The sequence below is a fragment of the Ostrea edulis genome, chromosome 10 (genome assembly GCF_947568905.1).
Source record: "Ostrea edulis chromosome 10, xbOstEdul1.1, whole genome shotgun sequence".
NCBI classification, from domain to species: Eukaryota; Metazoa; Mollusca; class Bivalvia; order Ostreida; family Ostreidae; genus Ostrea; species Ostrea edulis.
Window position 1 is genome coordinate 5981206 of NC_079173.1, and position 22286 is coordinate 6003491.

Sequence of the window (22286 nt, forward strand, 5' to 3'; positions counted from 1 at the left end):
ATTAAGCTAAGTCGATGACAGAAAAAATAAAATATTGAAGTCAATTAACCTCACCTGAAATTCCAAATTTTATTTATCACATGGGCGCAATAGAGACTAACTTATTCTTTTATAGTACTTCAGGAGTCCCACAAAAGACTATGGAGGCACACAACACGCCTGCTAATCGATCAATTGCATAACAAGAGGTTATGTATAGAAATCAAAAGAGATCGATTTCCGGTTATGCAATCGTTACCCAAATTTCACATGCATAGATGGTAAATTGTCTCGATGCAAGCAATTATTGAGATTTTAATTAAAATGTAAGAATGTGATTCGATGAGTAATTCTATTGTCTATTGTTTTACACTCTTAAAAAATGCAAGGGTCATCGATTAGCAATGATTTTGTTCTGAAGCGAGGGTCGGTGGAGCGAAAACGCTGTCAGAAAATCGTATTTACCGACAGGAATTTGTGTCTATTTCATTTTAAATATAATTGTCAATACTTACCATTAGTTCACAATATTTGAGACCTTTGCAGCAAAATTTGGACTTTATTTGTGTATTATTTAACAAATATGCGAGGTAAATGACGTTGCCTATGCAAGTGATCCAAACGTTGTGAAAGAGAATTTAGGTTATGCATGAGAGTAAGAAAAAAAAGTTTTATGCCATATACATAAATCATTTCTGAGACTATCTAACTCTTACCAATCACTTTTTAGCTCACCTGAACTAAAAGCTCAAATTAGCTTTTCTGATCACCCGTATTCCGTATTCCGGCGTCCGTCCGTCTGTAAACTTTTAACATTTTTGTCTTCTCAAAAACCACTGGGCCAATTTCAACCAAAGTTGGCAGAAAGCATCCTCAGGTAAAGAAAATTCTAAATTGTTCAAATAAAGGGCTAGGCCACATTCCAAGGGGAGATAATCAAGAAAATGTAAAATTAGAGTAGGGTCATTAAAAAAAACCTTCTTCTCAAGAACCACTGGGCCAGAAAAGATGAAATTTATAGATAAGCTTTATTAGGTAGTGCAGATTCTAAATTATTAAAAACATATCTGTTTACCCTGTTTCCCAAAGAATTGCTCCCTGGTTGATAGTACTGCTGACACTGAGTACTCCACGGAAAGCCTCCCCTCCTGTTAAAAGAGGTGGAGGGGCCCCCGTCTGGCAGACACACGTGGACTTCAATTTACATGAGGGGTATTCTTTCCCCAATAAACATATTAACTCCTGAGGGTTTATTCTTCCCCCCAATAAACACCCGAGGGTTTATTCTTCACCACACATGCCCTCTTGATTGACAGATGAGGGAAACACAGGAGAGAAATGTCCCACAATGCCCCCCAGACCCGCCATAAACATTGATATAATGTTTGGTCATTTCCCTAGACCCCAAAACACCTTTTAGATGTAGGCCATCTCCTGTAGGTAATTACGCAGAAATTTTTGGCAAGAACTATTTGCATCAATTTCCCCAAGGGGAATTTAAGAGCCACAGGTTCACACTGAGCGCCACAGGCGCCAAGGCGTTTGTGAATGGTGTAATAATATGCTATCTGAGACTACCCGAGACTGATTTACAAAGATAAATGCATGTGATTACAGCTTGCAATGACAACTTACAATGACAAATTGAACAAAGTCCAAATTTATTGGACATGGCAGGGTGAATATGTGGATTATGACTTTTGATTATTGAGATGTACTTAGAACTAAATCCCTGATACCTGGACAAGGAAAATATCCGATACGAGTCTGAATGACCTGCACTTAAGCATATGTAAATACCGAGCAGACCCAGACATGCCACATGTACCACTTTTTGTCGGCACCAATGAAATATTGCTTTCAAAAATGAGAAATCTAGTCTCCCAAATAGTGAAGAAACTGACCAACTCTGGACAGGGAAAGTTAGTTTCCAATATAACTACATGAACCAGGAAAATCTCTGACACAAGTCTGAAAGACCTGCACTTAAACAGGTGTAAATTCCAAGCCGACCCAGACATGCCACGTGTACCAATTTTTCAAAAAGAAGAAATCTAGTATCCCAAATGGTGGAAAACTGACAAACTCTGGACAGGGAACGTTAATTTACAATATATTTTTGGCAATTTGTCCAAAAGTCGACCCACTTAGGGATAACTTGAAAACTGAATACTATATTCTAACCTTTTCATCATAAATTGCATTGGCTAAGGACGTAGGAATTTTTATTGGGCATGGCACAGAAAGAATTCTGGCTTACACCTTGATCATATGATGTCCTACGTGGAGTGAACAAGAAAACTTATGACAAATGGGATGACAGAAACATACGGGTGTGTGTGTAAATTCTGATCCAACCCAGACATACTACATGTACAAATTACTGCAAACCAATGAAAGACTCCGCTTTCAAGAAGGGGAAAACACGTTGACCAACTCGGACGGGAGACACTGCCTAAACGGAAGCAAATTGAAACCACCACCACCCCTAAATGGAATAGTTTACATGAAAACAATCTGGAAGTATAAGTGTAGGTTGCTTGGAGTGCGTGATTGGACTAGAACATTAGAGGATGTAGTGTCTCTGAAACTGACTGCTGGGTAGGCCCCACTGCAAAATATGAATGAAATTACCAAGGGGGTGACTGAATTGCTCTGGGGTATATCTTACGGTGTGATGTACCATAACCAAAGTTATGGATTGATAGGACCTGAACTAGAAGTTGGCAGGTCTGTATGTAATACCCGACACCCCCCGATGTGGTGAGACAAGTGTCTCGGATGTACTGGTTTTAAACATTATCCACAAAAGGCTAACGTAGCTGTGCCCTGTAATGCTCAGGATGTGCTGGATTTTGGCTTAAACCGGGCATGGTTTCCCCAACTCCTAGTATAACCCCCCTCCCTCCCCCTATGAATCCATGGGGTTTGGATGGCCAAGTGAAACCATACCTTCCAGTATGCTTAAAGGTGAAAAGGAACCTAACCAGAGATATAGGAATTGCCGATACAAATGACCTTTTGGCCATATTGTACATTGTATAATTATATACAAATGGGTTTGAGGAGTACCTGTGAAGGCCAGACCAACATGGCCACATGACCGATAAATTGGGAGAAAAGAATTGGTTGTGGTAGAGTACTCGTTACAACCGGGAGGAGCCCCGTCCCCACCAACCTGGGGTGTAAAAACTTTTGACAAAAGTTTGACGTTGAGCAACGAGTATAGGGTTCTTGGACATGACCATTGATATTACAGCATGGTCAGCACAATAAAAAGCCCACTCTGCTACCGCCCTGGTTTTGTGAACAAGTCAATCTGTGGTACCTGACCCACAGTGAGCGACACCTAGTACGGGGGGGTGGGGTGGGGTGGGGTGGGGGTGGGGTGTGGAAGACGTAAAAAAAAAATTGGAGGCTTCCATGGTGTTGTGCTCAAACATGGTTGAAAAACTGACCCAGATTTGACTAGACCTGAGAGGAGATGGACTGGGTTAAAATAAATAAAACAAGGTGCAGATGCAAGCAGATGCATGTATCTGGTATGGCAAAACTGATTCTTCTGACAGGATCTTAGACTCTGTCAGATGGTGGATATGACAGTGAGTAGAATGACAACGAAAATGCTTGCGTGGTGAAAATGTGTTGTGTTTGGGGTGCTCTGCGCCCTATGACTAAATGGGGGTAATTGAGGTTAAAGCTTGACGAGCTGCACAACATTAACTATTGGGTATGTGTAATAAAAGTTTTGTGGTCTAGCCGAAAAGTATAGATAAAAAGCTGGTCTACAAAACTAATGTAATAGTTATGTACACCCGTGCAAACCGTCGCTACTATTGCCAAGCAGAGCAACTGCCTTATACCTAGATTTATGCATGGTATGCGTAAATACTATTAAAAAAAATAGCCAAGTACTGGAGCTACAATTATGAAGGCAACACAATGCATGTGTTTTGCTAAGGGGTGAAGTGCACCCTAAGTTATCAGTGTAGTATGGGTAACTGGAATGTATGCCAATTTTCCTCCACTACCAACTGGGTATATTACTTAAACTTATGTGTTGTGATAGGATATGAACCGACGACAGAACTAAAAAGTGGTTGTTGATACACATGTTGCCTAATATTGACTTTACCAAATGGCAGAATTGGGTAGTGGATTTCCTCAATGTAGAGGTTACGTAGTAATGGAATAACGATTGCCTGATAACAACAATAAGCATGCTGCTGTATACAGAGTTACTACAAAGTGATGGGAAAGTAAAGGGTATTTATCTGGAATTGGGAGTGAAACGGTGGTAACTTATTACATCACCGGTGCTTGTGTTATTACAAGAAATAGAAAGGGGGGGGGGGGCGGTTAAACATATACAAATTATATGAAATGGAGTTTAAACATGACGTGACTTTAATATATAGGCCCTATACCATATGAATTACTAACAGCCATTTGTAGAACAGTTGATTTACAGATATAAATTATAATTGGTTTTGCAAGAAGTATCTGCATAGTAATATTTGCCAAACTTTGCTGTGAGGTACGCAGGTGAGAAACTGTTGCACCCTGGTTCCTATGGGAATATTTGCTTGCCTTGGCTGCTAGGTAACCGTAAGCTGTGTGCCCATATTCCAATACCCTGACATAGTGTAGATTCAAGTTTGTTCAGATTATGGCACCACGGAGTAAGATGGGACTACAATAGGGGCTCAAAAATGGTGGAGTCATATTAGAGGATCAGAAGTATTACATAGTAATATAGAGGAAAAATCTTCTCTTTTTTGTAAAATGATGAACCTTGAGTAAAGGCAATTGTATAGCTATGACACAGCTAGTTTTTTACTCAGGTGACTTATTGCAATTGGTTGTCGTCCGTCGTCGTGCGTTGTGTGTCGTCCGTCATGCGTTAACAATGGAACATTTTTAACGTCTTGATAACTGCCTGTCCAATTCTTTTCAAATTTAGTATGAAGCATATTTAGGACAAGGGGGACATAAATTGTAAATTTCAGGACTCCAGCACCTCTGGGGCATTAGGGGCGGGTCAAAGACTGCATAGAATTGACCAATTTTCAAAAATCTTCTCAAGAACCGCACATATGTAAGAAAAACTAAATGTGTAAAACACTTAAATAACATCTTTAGTGCTATTGATACTAAATTGAAAGTATAAATAGATATTTAGAAAGAACAAGTAGTCCTTTACCAAAATTGTAAATTTGATGATCCCATGGGTAGGGGTTTTTGGTATGAGGGTGGGGCCAAAATGGTCCGTTATTAAACGGTGAACAATAGACATTTTTAACTTCTTGATAACTATCATTCCAATTCTTTTCAATTTTGGTATGAAACATATTTGGAACAAAGGGACCATAAAATGTAAATTTCAGGATTCCTGCAACCATGGGGCCTATGGGGCGGGGCAAAAACTGCCCAAAATTGACCAATTTTCAAAAAATCTTCTCAAGAATCGCACACGTGTAAGAAAAACTAAATGCATATTGATGTAGAGCAAGAAAGTCTCTACCAAAATTGTACATTTCATGATCCTTGGGGTAGGGGTTCTGACCCCAGGGCGGGGCCAAGCTTGGCATATACATGTAGCGTTTATGTGAAAAACACTTAAATAACATCCTCTTTAGTGCTATTGATACTAAATTGAAACTAAATGGATAGAGCAGGCTGTCCTTTACCAAAATTGTAAATTTGATGATCCCCAGAGTAGGGGTTCTGACCCCAAGAAGGGCAAAACTTAGTATATACTATTTATGTGTAAGTTGACTGTTATTGTATAAAATCTAAATGCATACTTATGAATAGCAAAAAAAGATGTACAAAAAATTGTGAATTTTAAAACTCAGGGTTATGAATTTAGGATGGGTCCAAATTAGTCATAGCTTTTGATGTTTTAATGCTAATACACCTATTATTTAAAGCCTTTCAGTGTAGGCACTTTTGAGGGCAGTGAAGGTTTCAGAACGCATCTTGTTTTATACTGTTGCTGAACATTAGAATTTAGCTTAGATGTTCAGAACAGGATTTTTTTTCTAGATTCCATAGCCTGTGGGAGTAATGTTGATACTTTTTCACTAGTATTCAGGTGACCAATAAGACCTGTGGGCCTCTTGTTTTCAAAAGCAGTATATCATCGGAGATGAAAGACAAAAGGATCCACACTACAGCTCATTTCCATATTCTAATCAAGTATTGTTTAAAATCATGTACACCTATAGAATCATATTGATACTGTCAATTTATAACATTGAACGCATCAGTGTGCTCTCAGCTATGCTTTGAAGATCATTCGGAATTCAAATGTTTCTTCATGCTTACATGGTTATTTTATCTCACGTGATTTAGAATGACAGCTAATTGGTCATGTAGAAACGTATTTAAATACCCCTTAAGGGATCCACACTTACTTTTCATATAATTAAGACATTATAAATCATCCCCTTAACGGAAACCATTCCATACCCCTATTGACCAACCTATTTTTGATAAACAAATGCGCGATGTGTTCAGATAAAAATAGCACTTACTTTTAAAGACCTGCATGTGTTTCTCGTAGCTCTTGGTTACGGTCATACTAATCCACATGTAAATTTTAGTTCGCGTGTATGTTGTATCTCGTTATTCTCGCATAGTATGTCAAAATACTGGATCTAACTATTTTCGCTTTCTCTCACTCGAGGGCAGCACTGTTCCTTGTCAGTGGTCATGCGTCTGTACATTATTGTTGGAGGCTCAATATTTTTTGCAAGGGTCATCAGAAAGTTTTAATTTTAGGGTTTAAACGAGAATTTTCAACTTTAGAGTTGGGTTAGGGTTAAGTTCATACCTTCAATAATGCAACAAAATTTTAGAAAACTCTAGGAAAGTTGTTATTTTGTGATTTTTGGGCAAAATGAGCAGTATTATCTCTTTGAAGAACTGTGAGCAGTAAAATGTCAAGAAGTTAAAAAAAAAAATCACGAATAACAAAGAAAAGAGTGTAGTCAACGACCATGTGTAATTAACTCTCTGCATTAAGTGTGGCCATTTTATTAACACATGGGTATTCTTCTACTAATCAACTAAATTTGATTTTAATGTAAAACTTATACGGTACCGAGTTTGATGCACCAGATGCGCGTTTCGACAAATAATGTCTCTTCAGTGATGTTCAACCGAAATGTTTGAAATCCGAAATAACTATGAAGTTTTAGAGCTAAATATAGCCAAAAACAGCGTGCCAAAAAAGTGGAGCCAAATTCGTCCAAGGATAAGAGCTATGCATGAATTTTTAAATTTTATAACCAATTAAATATACATCCGTATTTTCAAGCTAGTACCGAAGTACTTAGCTACTGGGCTGTAGAGACCCTCGGGGACTAACAGTCCACCAGCAGAGGCCTCGACCCAGGGGTCATAATGTAAAATATATATTATTTTACAGATTTTTTAACAAAAGAACCGGGCACAAGTTCCTAAATCGTAGAATATCCTCTCCAACTCAAGAATTTAACATGAATTGATTGGTCATATAGAATTGTTCAAGGTCTCTGGGATTTAGTAAAACGAAAGATCTCTTATTCACCATTCAAAAGTTTTCAGCAAGTTAAAGTTCCAATAAAGGTTTTGTAGCTGTAGTGAATCTTTAAGGTCAAATATCATTTTATCAAGGGTCTTGTGATAAAGAATCTGATATACAAAATATGAAAGCCCCAGCTTAAATAGTTCCGGAGATATGACCTTGATGAGGTTTTTTTTAAAAGTTGGTCAAACTCCAAAGCCAATGTCACAAATAAAAACTTTGATAGCTATAAAGGTTTTGTCACAAGAAATGCACACATGAAAAATGAATGACCTATCACTTACAATTCAAAAGTGATGAGCAGCAAGGTTCAAGTTTCACCTGAAGTTTTGAAATATAAGTCAAACTTCAAGGTCAAGATTGCAAAGTCAAAGACAATGGTGTAAAATGAAAGGTTCTGTCAGAAGGAATTCATATACAAAATTTGAAGGCTGTACTTTAAATAGTTCAGGAGATACTGTCTAAGTTTGGGTTTCTTTTAAAAAATCAAACGCTAAGGTTTACGTCACAAGGTTGAAATCTCTGGTAATGTCAGGAAGGTCTTTTTATATAGAATGCTGATATATGAAATATGAGAGCCATATGACTCCCAATTCAAAAGTTAGTAGCAATGTTAAAGTAGGGGAAGATATACAGGACAGGACAATATTCCTCCCCCTCCCCCGCTATAGTCGCAGGGGTATAAATCACTTGAATCTGCACACCTGCTACACTAGAAAATGATTTGTTTAAGTGAATTTTCTGCACTATTTAAACGTGTTTGCATATTAACATGACTAATCATGACCTTGCTGGGTTTTTTTAGATGAATTTCAAAAACATTTCCCTATACATTCCCTTGAAAATGTGTGTCCATTATTGTGATTCAACCCCCCCCCCCCACACCCCATCCTTCCCTGAGGACCACATTGTGATCAAACTTGAATCTTCACTACCTAGGGATGCTTGCATATTGATATGATTAATTATGACCTTCTTGTTCTTGCGAAGATTTTTTCCTTTATATCTCCATGTAAAACTTTGACCCACTGATGAGGTCCTACCCAAACCCAGGGAGGCCATGGTTTTAACAAAAGTGTATGCATACTATATCAGGAAACTTTTACATCAATCTCATTTTTTCTGGCCCAGTGGTTCTTGAGAGGAGTTTTAATTGACCCACCCTATTTTTGCCTTTTCTTGATTATTTTCCTTTGAACAAACGGTACCGCTGTGGTGGTCGAGAGATTAGAGCGCACACCCCGCATGCGGAAGGCCGGGGTTCGAATCCTGGCCACAACAAACCTAAGTCGTTAAAACAGGTAGTGGCAGTTCCATCGCCAAACGCTCGGAATCAGGTGTGAATGTCACAGGTCCTCGGAGATGACATTAAAAACGGATGTCCAGTGTCACAGTAGGTGTGGCACGCCTAAGAACCCTCACTGCTCAATGGCCGTAAGTGCCGAGTATAGGTCTAAATTTAAATATTAAACAAGATACAATCATTTAATCAATCATGTGAACAAACATGAATTTCCTTTACCTAAGGATGAATGGTACCAGTTTTGATTGGAATTGGCGAAGTGCTTGTGGAGAAGATGATAATGTAAAGTCAATAACAACAGATAAATTTCAATTGGAAAAGCTCACTTTGTATTGTGGATATTGGCCTGGATAGTTTTGTGTGTTTAGAGCACCTGACTATTACATATGTAATACAGGGGTGTCGGGTTTGATTCCCGGTCCAGTCAAACCATTGATATCAATCTGGATCGTTCAGTGGTTAGATCACCTGACTAGTAATACAGGGGTCTCGGGTCCGATTCCTGTCATATCATGGGAACAAAGGGCCTTTATATTGGATTCACGGTTCAGCCATATCTTCTTTTCCTTCCCATTACATTGACATATATGTAAACATGTAAATATATCACAGACTATCCTTGACAATTCAGTTTGATATGATTACACTTTGTTTATTTTGTAGGACGGTGGAGATTTAGATAAGTGGTGTGATGTTATTGATGGTAAACAGAAGACTATGACCTTGAATCTGAAGATCTGTGATGAAGACCGGACGTTTCTGGTCACTCTCTGTTACAGTACTACAAATCTAAGTAAGGACTCAGTAATAATGAAAGACTGAACACTGTATCATGTTTATCTAATACATACATTGTAAAATCAAACACAAATTAATTCACAAACAAAATAATGTTCTGTTAAACTCACAAACACAAGTATGTTACACATCACAAACAGAGGACTGTAATTAACACAGGGCTGTAATTAACACGGGCTGTAATTAACACGGGCTGTAAAGTACACTGGTATGTAATTAACACAGGAATGTAATTAACAAGCTGATGTAATTAACAAGTAGAAAGAATTAACGCATTTCTGTAAATTACACTGTTGGTAGATGTAATTAACACTGTGTTGGTAGATGTAATTAACACTGTATAGAGCTGTGTAATTAACGCTGTGTTTATAGATATTGAATTTTCTTCACTTTAGCAGTGACACACTCAGCCACAAAGAGGTTGTCTCTGATGTCCACACATAAACCCCATGGACAGCGTAAATGACAGTGAATGTAACGGAGGAAATGTCCGTCCTGATCTAGGATGTAGATACAGTGATTGTCAAGGTCTGCTGTCAGGATGTGACTCTGGCTGTCTGTAGTGATGTCGGCTGGACGAAATGATTGCTTGGTATTAGAGGGATGACCAGTGTATCTAAATTGGAGTTTTCCTGACTGATTGACCACCACTACTGCTCTAGCTACATAGTCAGCCACACAGATATCCAAGTTCCTGTTCTCACTGATGTATTTAGGAGTGAGAGGATCAGATGAGTAAAGAGGAAGACCCTGATCATCAAACTGAATGCTTTGTGTCTGTGTGGAGCCGGAGTAACGCACGACTTTGCATTGTTTTCTATCATCACTGACCATGGTAACCAGGAGGTCGTTAGCCGCGGTACAGCAGACATTGAAAGGTCTCCACCCCTGTAGTGTGATCACGGTATGTATCTGTTTATTCTTTATTAAGTTAACAGTTTTATTTATAGAGTCAGTATAAACAAGATCTCCGTCCCGTGTCACTGCTATGTCCCGCGGTATGTTCCCTAACTTGGTTTGTATTGATGTCAGTAGTTTACTCTGGAGGTTGAGCAGCTTCATGGTTTTGTTATCCCCGCGTGTCCAGACTTGATCTTCACTCAGACAGCTAACACTGTATAGTCTGTGTCTATACCCAGTGTCTATGGTGGCGGTGACGCGCGGCTCATCAAGCAGTGGTTTGACTGGAGGAGACGATACAGCTTCAGCTGACTTCATTGTGTCGCCATGTTCTGTGTTAATGGATAATTGCGGCAGAGAACCAAACATTTCATTGAGCTGATCTTTGTTTATTTTCTGAGGAAACAAACTGGGTAATGTGACTCGGACTTTAGGCGGTCATGTTCTAAATTCGGAATTCCTAGATTTGTAAGTAGAGGTTAAGGAGACGTCATTGGATTTTAGGATTGATTTCAAGTCGGACATGATCTGTTTGAGTTCCGCCATTTTCTGTGTGATTTCATTTGTGTTTTTATTTAGCGCGTCCAGATGTTTCGTTTTCATCTCCGCAATGGCGGATTTCCGCTGATTGACAATGACGGTAATCTCCCGGTGTAAGACTTCTCCTTGTTCATCGGCATCTGTCGTCAGTTTCCCGTAATTCGTTTCTAACTCGGCTTTCTCAGTTTCGACATTAGACACCATTTCTTCATATTGGAGATAAATTCTGGTCTCTAATTCTTTTAGATCTTTTTGTAAACTGTTTTTGCTCCGAATTTTTCCAGAATATTTGATACATCGTGACCTTTGTGTTTTCCAAATAAGGCGCAGGTAGAACAGACAGGAATGTCGCATTTTTCACAGTAAATTTCACATTGTTTATCGGCGTGGTCTGGACATTTTGGGTGGTTAGGGGTAGCCTTTCTGCGTAAAAAGGGCACGACTTTGTGATCTTTAGACGTATCTGAGAGGTGCTCCCCAACACAGGCCTTGCATAAGTTTATATTACAAAGTTCACAATGACTCTGTAGGGGAACAGTTTCACAGAGGTCACACAGTACGACTTCCTGAGCACTGCGCCGGGGATGCATTTCTGACGCCGGGATCAAACGAGAAGTTTACTGTTAATTAAATAAAAACGGAATTTCATTTAAAGATTTTGACAGATTACAACAATTAACGAAATAGAATTATAGTATGATATAAAACACAGCGGTCATTACTATAATGATAATCTAGTTTCACCTGAAAATCCAACATGGCCTCCCTGTTCTTTCGACCTTCCGTCTTGTCCTGAGAATTAAATACCTGTGCGGCGTATGTCAGCCTGTATACAATCTATGTGTAATCACTTGAATAAATACAGAGTGTATATAGTTTTAAAGTTTGGTTTGACCTTGTTTATGTTGGGTAGTTTTGCTAACATTTTTACGTCAGGCGTAAAGTTTAATTTAAAAAATGGAATCTGCAAACAATGTATAGATATAACTTCTTTGATTATATCCCTTTTTATATTGAATTCGGCCTTTTGTACAAATAGAATCATATTTATCGTTAAAAAACGATTAGCAATATTCATTGGGGGGGGTGGGGGGGTGTCATGCAGCGGACCTCCGTTTTTGGTACTAAATAGTAAATACATATACATGTATGTGTTTTTATATACGTTTTTCTTTTGTAGAATGAGTTGAGTGGAATAATGAACCTCCAGATGTCTATGTACACGTGTATGAATAAACTGTTGTACTCGCGCGTGCGAGCTTTTCCTATATTGTGTGTTCGAGTTTTATTTCCTTAATATTTTAGGATTTGTTGAATTAGTGCAGGGGCGGATCCAGGAAGTTTTAAAAGTGTGGGGTCTAGCTACCATTAATTTTGGTTTTCAAAGGAAGGAGGAGTCAACCCTCAAAATGTGTTATTTAAGAAAGTCTTTTGACAAGGGGGAGGTGTCCAACTCTGACCTCCCTCTGGACCCGGCACTGTAGTGACTTACAACAGAGATTATAAAAAAGGACTTCCTTCCAGTGATTTATTTCATAATGATGTGTTTGTTATTATAAGGCGGATCTAGAGGGGGTCCGGACCCCCCCCCCCCCCCCCTTCTTTTTTTTTTTTGCGGATCAACAAATTGAAGTTATTCAATTCTAATGAAACTTTGAGTCTAAATGATATGAAAGGTGGATACTTGCTTCGTTCAAATTGATCAACACCAGTATATCATTTAATTCTACGGTAAATAAGACGAATCACTGATATATATAAATTAGGATATTTTCGTCAGATACAAGTATCACTTAAGGTAGCTCACTACACGCAAAAAAATTATTTAATGGCTCGTTAATACACTTCTTATGAAGTATGGTTTCACCATCGAAAGAGTGATAGAAGCTTTCAATTATTTTATATGAATTTTTTGTGATTTTTCCCGGAATGATTAAAATGGTGTTTTGTTTGCAAATAAGAGATTCTTAAGTCCAAATTTCGCTGCGATTTCGTGCATGATATGAATATCTGATAAAACATGCCGAGAAGATTCAGATATAAACATTCTAATTTTTTTAGAAAAAATATTTATGAAAATTGAAAACGCTATTTGCTTAATATTTTTTAAATCTACGAATAAAATCTTCAAAAAACATGTCAGAAAAGATATATATCCAAGAAATATATTATAAAAAATAATTGAAACGAAATGACCAAATTTTAGATATAATCACTATATTCAAACTGGAGAAAAAACTGGATCAAAATTGGTAGAAATCGCTAAAATAATTATATTGTTGCTGATTGTATGTACTGTTCATCAAAAAATTAGTTTCCTTTATAAAGTAGTTTAATTTGTAAACCATTTTGGATTAAGGGAATGTAGTTTTCGGATTACAATGTTCTCATGACTACTTTTTTTATAATTCCGATCGGGCTTTTACCCTTTAAAACATCCTTTTTGAAATTGGATCTGAGTATAGCGATAACAATGACTAGAACTGGGGAAACAAGCAAATTAATGAGACATTTTCATGTATAAAATCCGTCTCAAGATCCTCCTAAGTTATTATGTACACAAGCAGAAGATGTAAATAATGTGTGTGAAAAGTAGCTTAAAGATCATGACCCCCTCCCCCTTTCACAATTTCCTGGATCCGTCTATGTGTTTACACAACAATCCTCTGAAACCAAGCCGCACGAAAATACTGTTTGATCAAAATATGTACATCATACGAAAGCCTATTGGTATCATTTAAAAAAAACAACAACATTCCATTATCTCGTAATTACGAGAAAAGATCTCGTAATTCGAGATAAATCCGAGTTGTACAACTCATGGATAATTCTGGAAACGCATTTGATACTATTTCCCTCTTTGTTGATTGGTCAGCAAATTGAAGTGATCTTATTCAAAGTGTGTTTGACGGTAATCTCAAAATCAAAATTGTCATCATTAGTAGTATATTCATATTGTAATCGTCAACAGATGGTGCAGTTTTTTTCAAATGATGACCCCAGGGGTAGATTTCGACCATAATAGTGGATCAAAGTTTTACGTGAGGGTATTCATTAAAAGGACAAAAAGACAATGGTAAATTATTATTATTAATATACAAACATCAGTTCAAACAATGGTCCGGGGGGGGGGGGGGGTCTCAACAGAATGCGCTCATGAAGTACGCTAGCATAAATCGTGACAGTTCCTGACTTAGTGTATTTTTCGAAATGAAATTAAGATAAAGTGACATCTGCAACAACATCCCAGGAACGTCAACTCCAAGTGAACGTGTCAATTTCAATCATGTCGCGGTTCTACAGGAGACGAGAAACCGGACAAGATTGAACGTGTTGTTTATAGAAATGTAGCACAGACCGACAGTAATTCACAAATTCGACTCCTGTCCAGGTGCAACTGGTGTCAAAGTTAATTGATATATTGATAATTGTAATAATATTACCTTAAACAAAATAAGAAAATTGATTAAACTTCAGTTTCTAAGACACCACAGGAGGCTGAAAACTACCACATCGACTACAATTTGAATATCACAAACATTTTTTTTTCAGATGTAAATTTCACTATCATCCTTGTCTGTTTATATTTTACTGAAGCCTATCGGTGCTGGGACATATGATATATTAATGTCTCGTTCACACGAATGCGCAGTAAATTTTATTTCGCATCAAATTTGATGCGAAGTAAAATAATACGCATTAGATTGATTCGAATTAATTAACGTTAACACGGCGGTAATATTTAATGCAAAGTAAACTAATGCGTATCTTAAAAATTCTTATGCATCTCTAAATTAAAGGGTTCGCTATAGACTATATCATTGAAAATCATTTTATAGATAGTTTAATGAATTCATATTGTGTAGATACAGAATTCATTGTTGAAAACATTGTGAATCAGCGCGATTCACAGAATTTGCCTCAAATCCAAATCCTTTCATACTGATCATGAACAGCTCAAAAGTGATGTTCATTTCTTAAATATTTATATTACAAATCGTATTTTCCTCTATGAACCAACCAATTTCAGCACGCGACACAATCCGTTCATATTGACTATGAACGGATATCATGGACTAGTTTCAGCGGCGGATCCAGGAATTGTGGTTACGGGGCGCCACTTTATGAGGCAGTGGATCCAGGGCGAAGTCCTGGTGGAGGTCCAGGGGGCGAAGCCCCCGGAAGCTCCTGGATTTTACAGATTTTATGGGGCTTGAAATATTTCTCCTATAAATCATTTGTAGTATTTTCTATCATTTTAATAAGGCGAAATTAATAAAATGACCCAAATTTTATGGGTTTAAAAAAAAAAAAAAAAAAAAAAAAAAAAGGTTATCCCAATAAAGTAATTCAAGGATTCCGTCATTTATTTCTCCGGGAGTGGAAGAAATTATTGCTTCTTTTATCGTTTAGTACATTTTCCGAAACAAGATATCGCGATTTACCTTAAATTTGAGAAATTGAGGCGAGGGAGGGGGATTCTGTGAATATTCTGTGAATCGCGCCACTGAGTTTAAAGCACGCGACTAAGAGAACGTAATGATTTGAAAAAATACAACATGTGTTACAAAGATCTCGCAGGTCACACTACGAATTAAGATCGTGAACTTACGTGGATTATCATCCCAATCTTGTGGTTTCCTACATGTACCTCCAAAATACAGTGCACCGTGCACAACGGCATGGCTCTTGTAAAAGATTTGGTGTGAAACCATGAGATGATCACATGCGATCTCTGCGAATCTTGCTAGGGGAAAGTTGGGTTTATTTTGATGCTGTTATAATTGACCATTGTTTGTGAATAGTATCCTCAAATTTGACAAGGTTCGACATTAACGAAGCTAGGGATTTTTATGACATTCCCAAGCCTTTTCAAAAAATAAACCTGAATATCCTTTACCTCTCTAATTACATGCACTTTATATTTCAATGCTATGACATCTACTTGCACCGATTGAGAAATTTATCGCATGGACTTTGAAATGTAGAAAATGCGACTGATATGATCAAGTAAGAATAAAAGAAGAGTCTTCTCTAGTATATCTTAAAATATTCTTAATTTTGTCTAAGGATCGTCTGCATAATGACATGGATCATGTCGACATAAAAACAGATTAAGTGTCAATCTTACTAACTTTACGTTAATCATTCCCCCTCTGGATCCGCCACTGACTGGACTTTATTATATCGGGTGCGTTCAGAGTAACCCCAATGGGACCATCACCGATTTGCCAATAATAAATATTGAAGTCATTGATACCATTGGATCCCTGTGTACTCTGAACGAGTTTGGGTTACAAATGGTGAGAAATCCAAGAATGGTACCATTGGTATACCACTAGCAGGCGCGTAGCCAGGCGTACGTTTGTTCATATGAGTTACCTTGACGGGCATTTACCATGAATTATCTGAATTTCTCTTTGGGACATAAAAATAAAATAAAATTTCTAAACTCTACTCAGAAAAACGAAATATCTTAATTGGGTTAATTTACAATAAAGACATTGAATCAAGAAGTCATAGAGTTATGTATGATGCTTATGAATGTCAAGGAAAGTCCATCTAACAGTTGCACAAGGCAGCAGGAGGAGAGGGGGTTATTGTGCAATATGTGTATTGTAAAATCGATGTGAAATTTTCATGTCTTTTGGATGTGTTAAGTGTTAAAACCGCTGGTGTATGCTATGTAGATGGGTGTTTATACAAATATTTAAGATTTTCTAGCCGTATAATGCAATAAATACGTTGTTGATACGTATTTAGATGTAATTGAGATTTCGCATTGTGTATTGTGTCATGTTTCTTGAATGACCTATTAAACCCCTGTTTTGTTTTTCAAACCTCTTGTTTTAATATCCAGTGCTGATTTTGAGCCGTTGAAAAGGGAAAGGACTGAGAAAAACGGGAAATTGTGAAATTCACGACTTCCTTCAAGGTATCACACCGGTAATTATTTTCACTATATATTACTATAGAGGGAAAAAAATCATTAAAAATCAGTTTTAAAACAAAATTGATGCCGAATAACGCAGTCGGACCCGCAAACAAGACTACCCTCAAATCCACGTGTTTTTCACATGTGTGTAAACAGCCGGAGTGCACCTCAGGAAGTAGCCTCAGCTACCAACAGCAAATCACCCAAAGTCAATAAAAGCGTGCAATTGAGGGTTTCAAAATCATGGTTTATCGACCATTCAAAATATATATGGTAACATGCCTTTATTAATGGTAAATATCTGTTGAACACTCACCTCAAATTGTTTCAAGTTAAGTATGACAGATTTTTTTTTACAGTAGGTCAAAGTATGGTATATTTTTCGAGATTTTTCTCACATGTAACCATCGTTACCGAGTCCTTGACATGATAATATGTAAGATAAACATTAATTTTCCATGTATTATTCCATAACTTGCATTGGAATTGACTGAGCATATATTTTTCTAATTTGCGAAAGACAATAAATACAGGTTTTCAAAGAAAATATTTAATCAACACAACAAGAAATTATCTGCTGTAAAAGTCAGCAATAAGATTTTAAGAGCGCAAAATAAACGACTAGATATCACTTTCAATATCTTTGAAATGGCAAAAAATAAAATTGATTAACAAATATTCTCGAACAGTTCAATATGTATGAAACATGAAAACAAAAGACTAGCAATAGATATAGAACGATAGCTTTTATGTATGTAAATGAAGTAGCGCTATAATTATGTAACGTATGTTTCAACACTTGCACAACAGTACATCCATGAAAATATTATGCCAAAACGATGTCATCATCAGTTATTCTTTACGATTGATGTTGCAAAATCATAACGACATCACTTAATTCAATGGTAATACCAATTTTAATAGAAATATAACGTAGACAAGCAAAAAAAATTTACCAAATGTGTCTTTTCTTCTGAATTTGTTAATTTGCAATAAATATGCTATAAAACAAAAGTAAAAGATTGATGTTTCGCTATTCAAATGCTCATGAATCTTATAGAAATAACAGACACGTGTTTTGAAACCTGGATTGCTCTTTGTTATAATAAACAATGAAAGTAACGTATGTTTCTTATTTTTCCTTTCATTACTGTAAACACATCATTTCCATTCAAAAAATGGAAAGAAACATATTTACCCATTTCTAACAATCTGTTTACAATAATAATATAAAGAAAATGTTTAATTTCCCAACATTTTGATTAAATGTATACCGAATCTTATGTTTTTGTTGGTTATTTTGGAATACCTTTCCTTAGAAACTGTCAGTATAATCCACCACGCGGTGTTATGAATGAATATTTAACGTGAACCTTAAGACATAGATGTCCCCTATTGATTTTGAGGTCAAAAGGACAACGGTTAAACTACTCTGGACATACGCTATTGTCCGTTGAGAAGTCTTTCCTTGATAGACATCAAACTTGAAACACTGGTGCCCCCTTATGAATAGATGACCCCCATTGGATTTCAAGTCACAAGGTCAAAGGTCATACAAAATTACTCAAATGACCAGTTGCTTATAAGTATTTTGAGAGACAAAACTTACATGTATCATTATGGTAGCCTTTGACCGGTAGTTAAACCTTTATTTTCACTGTCTATACAGACATTCTACATTTTCAGTATTGCCACAAGGGGAGCATATAATATTATTTCTAAAACATTTTTTCATGGTTGTTCTTATGTTTTAATGCATTTTTTTTTTCATGGTAGTTATTCTGTACTTCTGCTCTCACAAGCGCCATTTCTGAAAAAATAAATAAAAAATTAAGAACAAGTAGAATAATATTACGTAACGGAATTATGATAACATACGTTACACTCAGATAAAATATTTTTTTAATGATTTCTCTATAAGATTGCACAGAACAATCATCAGAGATTAATCCCTTCATTTCTAAGGTATATTATGAAAAGATGCTGAATTCTAGCAAATTGATAAATGTAGAGTTGCATAGTTACATGTATCATAAATAGGACAGTAGCAGAGAAAAACATGGTCTGTATTTCTTGCAGAGGATATCTGTATATGCTGGTGAATACGGGAACAATAACACATTTGTTTCTTCATAACATAGTTGATATTCAACAAACATATCATTAAAGATGATATTTTGTCAATATGTAGTTCAATATTTGATGTCTAATCAAGCATTTCATTATGTAGCATACGTTACTTTGAAAAACGTATGTTACCAGCGTTCTCCTCAATGTAATTCTTACACCAGAGGAATTTCGAGATATTTGGAATACGATATACATTCTTTGATATCAGAAGAACAAATTCAGACCAAAACATTCCATCTGTTTAATCAATATTGTATATCAAACATTGCAGTTGTTGTAACAGTACTTACCGTAAGAGAAAATTAATCCTAATTCTCAAAGTTTAACACGTATTGACTTTCAAGCTCAAATGTTCATAGTAGACATTCATGTCGTATACCACATCATGCAGAGAGAGAGCAAAAATACGCGGGAAATTGTGATATCATTCCTTTTAATTAATTTCTCGGTAACGAATGTTACATCACGAATGTTACATCTTGACACGTTTGTCAAATTTCACACCAACCGATGACTTCTGGAAAAGAAATGTTTATATTTTCATTCTCTGTACACTACGATATTTTCATAAAAGGGGTAACATTTGCTCTGCAAATACGTTTTCATAAAAAAAAGTATTGTATCGTATGTTACATTTCTAAAATCAGAATGCAAAATTTTGAGAATAATCATGACTTCTTCTCAATGCCACATCCAAATATCGCTTGATGAATATTTTCCCAAAGTTTTTGAATATTTTAGCGCCAAAATAGATCAAAAACATAAAGATAATACGAAATCTTTGTTCATACATTGGGTGTTTAATTGACCCTATGATCACATAATATAATCTGGCGACATGGAGTAATATATACACCACTTTTTAAAATCATACGCAAAAGGTGTTAAACTTTTATTGAATGAAAATTTAGGAAATACAAATGATATAAACGCAGAGAAAATTAAAAAACACGCTCTCAGATTTTTATATTTACTTGTTCAATTTTAAAAATTTAGTCATGTTACAAAATTAGGGTATCTACGCTTCCTACCAAGTTTATAAGTAAAGGGGAAATAAAAAGTATATCATGCCTAGGGAGGCTATGGGTCCATGAATGTATAGCACACAAAATATATGATTTGATATAGTTTATTTTCTAATAAAGTGCCGGCGACATCGATTGCACGCTTTTATTGACTTTGAGTGAAATAGTTCCTTTGTATACACTTGGTTATTTCTACAAATTACACAAAATTTCCTAATCAGGGGTACAAAAATTAAGAGAAAAGAAGAGGAAATGAGAAAAATCGCGCAAGGAAAAAAATGTCTTTAAATATATGGAACTACAATTGATTGGACAATTACCGGTGTGATACCTTGAAGTCATCAGGAGTGTTGCTAAAACGCGGAAAGGAAAACGAACCGAAACGGAATATAAGAATTAGAATGATTAGTGTAGATAAGATAACGGTAAAAATCGGGGGGGGGGGGTCATTTTGATTAAAATCAACAATTTTGGATTTGTTTACAAGGGATAAAACAACTTCATCTTAAAATTTTGCATCATAAATTGATTAAGCGAATTTAGTTAAACGTTAGTATAAGAATTTATGTAAGGCATTTTACAAGAATTTTGAAATTTCGGCATTGACAGAGATGTTAGTGAGCAGTGACACCTATGGGTAGATAATGAAAAGAACACACGTGATTTATAACCCCCCCCCCCTCACCCCCGTGGCAAAACGTCATTAACGCATGTATTTACACATAATACCATGAATGTGTATACTTACAACAGGGAGTGTGATATGTATAAAACAATAATAATGCATGATCTTATTTAGTCAACAAGTTAAACATCTTGTGTTTGATTTATTATTTTTTAACTAACAGGAGACTTAGTAACCGCAGCACTCCAATCGTAATTAGGGAGAACTTCTAGCTGTTAATTTTTAAACCAAATACTTGTATTAGCTTAACATTTGGATTAATAATGAAATGACTTTTAATTCCATTCAAGCATAAATTCTGCGTTAGCTTTGTAGCTATTTCATATATTATGAAATAAATATGTTAATTCCTCTTACTATTGGTCGTAAACTTCACATTAACATTGTTTTTGTTTCAATCTTTCTTTCCCGCTGTATCTCTTCAGTTTCAACACTAATCTGCAGGATATCGGTAAATGTACGAACTTTCACATAGATTCATCCCAAATGAGGCAAAACTTTTTTCTTTACCGGACTCGTTCGCTTTAAAATTTGATGTGATACATAAATGTATATTGTACCAGGTGTAGAACTAAATTCAAATTCAGTTATCTTAAACATATATAGTTCGATTACAAGCACATTCGATTTAAAAAGGCTATGTTTGGGGAACATTGTTCAAAAAATTATTTTATCTTTTACAATGTTGTTTTCGGGGAGGGGGTGTACCTTTTATTTATTGGATGGGCTCATAAAATATTTTCTTACCATACCAGCCAGAATAAACTAATAGAATTTGAAAGGGGTTCAATTATAATTCAAGTCTTTTTCAGTATGTTTAGCTTATTTATTTTGTCTTCATTTGTGAAACAACATACTGTCATAATCGGGGGGGGGGGGGGGTGACAAAGCCGGGAAAAAAGATTGTGCCAACAGGTACTTGCTTGATATTTTTATTAAAACTTACTATGTAAATTATTAAGCAAGCGCCTGTTGGTACATCCATCCACAAAATACACTGTGTAAAAATACATAATAATGCATTAGTATGAGGTATCAATATGAAATGGTGGATTCTGAGGATGACTTCCTGTTCTCTATGTAATTTCTGCCTCCCTTGTTCATAACAAGCCTTTTGATTTTGAAAAATGTTGACCTCCTCATTACATCATTGCATAATATGTTTTCCGTTCCGTTTCGTCTTCCGTTCCGCGTTTTAGCAACACCCCAGCCATCATGGTAAGTTTTGCTTTGGCGTGCTTCCGTTTTAGGGAGTATTCAACTAATAAAAATATTGGAAAGAGATATCTTTTTCTCTTTGAGGGATATTTCTTTTGAAACGATTAAAGAGATCTATCTTATACTTCGAGAGATATCTATCTAGGAATTCTTGGAGAGATATCTCTTAAATAAGTAAAGGAGATATCTCTCAAAGTAAA

General features: G+C 36.2%; 1 pseudogene; it reads right to left on the reverse strand.

The window, feature by feature from the left end:
• Positions 1-9678: 9678 nt before the first annotated feature.
• Positions 9679-11918, reverse strand: LOC130046662 (E3 ubiquitin-protein ligase Midline-1-like; annotated as a pseudogene).
• Between the last annotated feature and the right edge of the window lie 10368 nt (positions 11919-22286).